Source organism: Hordeum vulgare, chromosome 6H, assembly GCF_904849725.1.
Source record: "Hordeum vulgare subsp. vulgare chromosome 6H, MorexV3_pseudomolecules_assembly, whole genome shotgun sequence".
NCBI lineage: Eukaryota > Viridiplantae > Streptophyta > Magnoliopsida > Poales > Poaceae > Hordeum > Hordeum vulgare.
Genome location: NC_058523.1, coordinates 384444879 through 384449738, shown reverse-complemented (window position 1 = coordinate 384449738; position 4860 = coordinate 384444879).

The window sequence follows — 4860 nt, the reverse complement described above, 5'->3', positions numbered from 1 at the left end:
GCACGTGTGTTGAACATGGAGGTGTCGTGGTTCGGCACTAGATCGGAATCACACCGCGATCTGAATCGCAGCGAGTACGACTCCATCAACCGCATTCTAGTAACGCTTCCGCTTAGCGATCTTCAAAGGTATGAAGATGCTCTCATCCCTCTCTCGTTGCTGGTCTCTCCATAGGAAGATCTGAATATGGCGTAGGAAAATTTTGAATTTTTGCTACGTTACCCAACTGTGGAATGAGAGCCAGGTTTTCTATGCGTAGATTCTATGCACGAGTAGAACACAATAAAGTTGCGGGCGCCGATTTTGTCAATTTCTTGCCGCTACTAGTCTTATTCTTTTCTGGCGGTATTGTGGGATGAAGCATCCCGGACCGACCTTACATGTACGCTTACTTGAGACAGGTCCCACCGGCTAACATGCACTAGGTGCATAAGGTGGCTAGCGGGTGTGTGTCTCTCCCACTCTAGTCGGATTGGATTTGATGAAAAGGGTCCTTATGAAGGGTAAATAGCTTTGGCATATCATCGTTGTGGTTGTCACGTAGGTAAGAAGGCGTTCTTGCTAGAAACCCAAATCAGCCACGTAAAACTTGCAACAACAATTAGAGGATGTCTAACTTGTTTTTGCAGGGTTTGACATGTGATGTGATATGGCCAAAGGATGTGATGTTACATGTGTGATGTATGAGATGATCATGTTCTTGTAATAGGATTCACGACTTGCATGTTGATGAGTATGACAACCGGCAGGAGCCATTGGAGTTGTCTTAAATTATTGTATGAGATGCAACAACATGTGTTTACTACTTTTACTTCATTGCTAACGGTTAGCTGTAGTAGTAGTAGTAGTAGTAGTAGTAGTAGTAGTAGTAGTAGTAGTAGTAGTAGTAGTAGTAGTAGTAGTAGTAGTAGTAGTAGTAGTAGTTGGCGTGATGACTTCACGGAGACACGTTGATGGAGATCATGGTGTCACGCCGGTGACGATGATGATCATGCGATGCCCGAAGATGGAGATCGAAGGAGCAAATATGATAATGGCCATATCATGTCACTATATGATTGCATGTGATGTTTATCATGTTTTTCATCTTATTGCTTAGAAAGACGGTAGCATAATAAGATGATCCCTCATAAAATTTCAAGAACGTATTCCCCTAAGTGTGCACCATTGTGAAGGATCGTTGTCTCGAAGCACCACGTGATGATCGGGTGTGATAGATTCTAATGTTCGCATACAACGGGTGTAAGCCAGATTTACACACGCGAAACACCTAGGTTGACTCGACGAGCTTACCATGTACAGAAATGGCCTCGAATAGGTGAGACCGAAAGGTCGAACATGAGTCGTATGGTTGAATACGATCAGCATGAAGTTGCTAAACATCGATGACTAGTCCGTCTCACGTGATGATCGGACACGGGTTAGTCGACATGGATCATGTATCACTTAGATGACTAGAGGGATGTCGATTTAAGTGGGAGTTCATACTTAATTTGATTTGATGAACTTAATTATCATGAACTTAGTCTAAAAGTTTCCCTTACAAATATTGTAGATCCAATGGCCAACGCACCTCTCAACCTCAATTTCAACGCGTTCCTAGAGAAAAACAAGCTGAAAGATGATGGTAGCAACTATGCGGACTGGGTCCGCAACTTGAAGCTCATCCTCATTGCATCCTGATATGTCTCCATCGTATCTACTTTTCCAAACTCTTTTGCCCTTGTTTTGGACTCTAATTTGCATGATTAAATGGAACTAACCCGGACAGATGCCGTTTTCAGCAAAATTGCCATGGTGTTGTTTTTGCGCAGAAATAAAAGTTCTTGGAATGACCTAGAAACTTACGAGGGGCCCACGAATTGAATATATAAAAAATACTGGCGCAAGAATTACCCAAAGACACGGAGCGAGGGGCCCACGAGCCCAGGAGGCGCCCCCCTAGGGCGCGCCTGGCACGCTTGTGAGGCCCACGTGGCTCCGCAGCCTCCAACTCCACCTCTATATAGTCTCTCTCGCCCAGGAAAAATTAGGAGAGAAGAGTTCATCACGTTTCACGATACGGATCCGCCGCCACCACCTGTTCTTCCTCGGGAGGGCAGATCTAGAGTCCGTTCTGGGCTCCAGAGAGGGGAAATCGACGACGTCGTCATCATCAACCATCCTCCATCGCCAATACCATGATGCTCTCCATCGTTCGTGAGTAATCTCATCGTAGGCTTGCTGGACGGTGATGGGTTGGATGATATCTATCATGTAATCGAGTTAGTTTTGATGGGGTTTGATCCCTAGTATCCATTGTATTCTAAGATTGATGTTGCTACTACTTTGCTATGCTTAATGCTTCTCACTAGGGCCCGAGTGCCATGATTTCAGATCTGAACCTATTATGTTTTCATCAATATATGTGTGTTCTTGATCCTATCTTGCAAGTTGTAGTCACCTACTATGTGTTATGACCCGGCAACCCCGGAGTGACAATAGCCGGAACCACTCCCGGAGATGACCATAGTATGAGGAGTTAATGTATTCACTTTGTGCTAATGCTTTGTTCCGGTTCTCTATTAAAAGTAGACCTTAATATCCCTTAGTTTCCATTAGTACCCCGCTACCACGGGAGGGATGGACAATAGATGTCATGCAAGTTCTTTTTTCCATAAGCACGTATGACTAAATACGGAATACATGCCTACATTACATTGACGAACTGGAGCTAGTTACATATCACCCCATGTTGTAACTGTTACATGATGAATGTCATCCGACATAATTATCCATCACCGATCCAATGCCTACGAGTTTTTCCTATACTGGTCCTTGCTAAGTTACTTTACCGCTACTATTTTTACACTTGCTATACAAATCACTACTGCTACTATTACCGCCGCTATCATTACTATCATACTACTTTTCTACTAAAACTTTGCTGCAGATACTAAGTCTTTCAGGTGTGGTTGAATTGACAACTCAACTGCTAATACTCGAGAGTATTCTTTGGCTCCCCTTGTGTCGAATCAATAAATTTGGGTTGAATACTCTACCCTCGAAAACTGTTGCGATCCCCTATACTTGTGGGTTATCAAGACCTTTTCTAGCGCCGTTGCCGGGGAGCATAACTCTATTCTCTGAGTCACTTGGGATTTATATCTGTTGATCACTATGAGGAATCCGAGAGATCCAAAATTAAATTCTTGCCCTCAACTACGAGGACAAGTAAGGAACTTCCACCTAGCTCTGCACTTGATTCACCTTCAGTTATGAGTAAATTTGCGACACCACCACCTACTAGTAATCCTGATATGTCGCATGTGCTTGATGATGCTACATCTGCTATCGATGATGCTTATGATGATGCTTTGCTTGATAATGATATGCCACTGGGTGAATTTCTTGATGCACAAATTGCTAGAGTTACTGTTGAATGTGATGATACTTCTGAAACTGATGAAATTATTGAATTGGAACCTGTTGTTTCACCTGTTAGACCTAGCTCTCCTAGATATGAATTGCCTGATATACCTAAGGGTTATGTTATGGAGGGAGAGGTAGCTGAAGACTTTCTTGCTTGTAAGGATAGCTATGATCTTGAGAATTTATTACGCAAGTGGAAAGAAAAATCTCTGAATGCTAGAATGAAATATGATCCTAAGTTTGCTACTTCACCCATCTTTGTTACTGATAAGGATTACGAATTCTCTCTCGATCCTGAGTTAGTCACTTTGGTTGAATCTGATCCTTTTCATGGTTGTGAATCTGAAACTGTTGTAGCACATCTTACTAAACTGAATGATATAGCCACCCTATTCACTAATGAGGAAAAAAATCGACATTACTATATCCTTAAGTTGTTTCCTTTCTCACTAAAGGGTGATGCTAAAACTTGGTTTAATTCTCTTGCTCCTGGTTGTGTGCGTAGTTCCCAGGATATGATATACTACTTCTCTGAGAAATATTTTCCTGCCCATAAGAAACAATCTGCCTTGCAGGATATATATAACTTTGTGCAAATTGAAGAAGAGAGTCTCGCACAAGATTGGGGGAGGCTTGTCCAGTTACTTAATGCTTTGCCCGATCATCCTCTTGAGAAAAATGAAATACTTGATATCTTTTATAATGGACTAACCGATGCTTCTAGGGATAACCTAGATATTTGTGTTGGTTGTGTTTTCAGGGAACGAACTGTGGAACAAGCTGAAATTCTATTGAATAATATCTTGAGCAATGCTAATGCTTGGACTATTCCCGAACCACCTCCGAAGCCAACTCCAAAGAAAAAAGGTATTCTATTCCTCAGTCCTGAAGATATGCAAGAAGCCAAGAAATCTATGCAAGAGAAAGGTATTAAATCTGAAGTTGTTAAGAATCTACCACCTATTGAAGAAATACATGGTCTTGATAACCCGACACAGGTAGTAGAGGTAAATTCTCTTCGTAGATTCTATGAGAGTGATATTCCTTATGATAAACTTGCTAGCTTATGCTTAGATGAATTTGATAACTTTGTTGCCAAACAACAAAGTTTTAATGATTATGTTAGCAGACAACTGCAACAAAATGCTCGTATGATTAATCATATAAGTGCTTGTGTGGATAGAAATGTTAATGATCTTAAGCTTATTGGTAAACATGCTTCTATGGTCACTACTCAAGTAGAACAAGTACTTAAGGCTCAAAATTACTTGCTTGATGAATTGAATGACAATTCTGTTAGAGTTGTCACTAGAGGTGGTAGAATGACTTGGGAACCTTTGTATCCCGAGGGCCATCCTTAGAGAATTGAACAAGATTTTCAAGGAGTTAATACTGATGCACCTAGTCATCCTGGTAATAGGAAGAAAAAGAAAGATGATAGGGACTTGC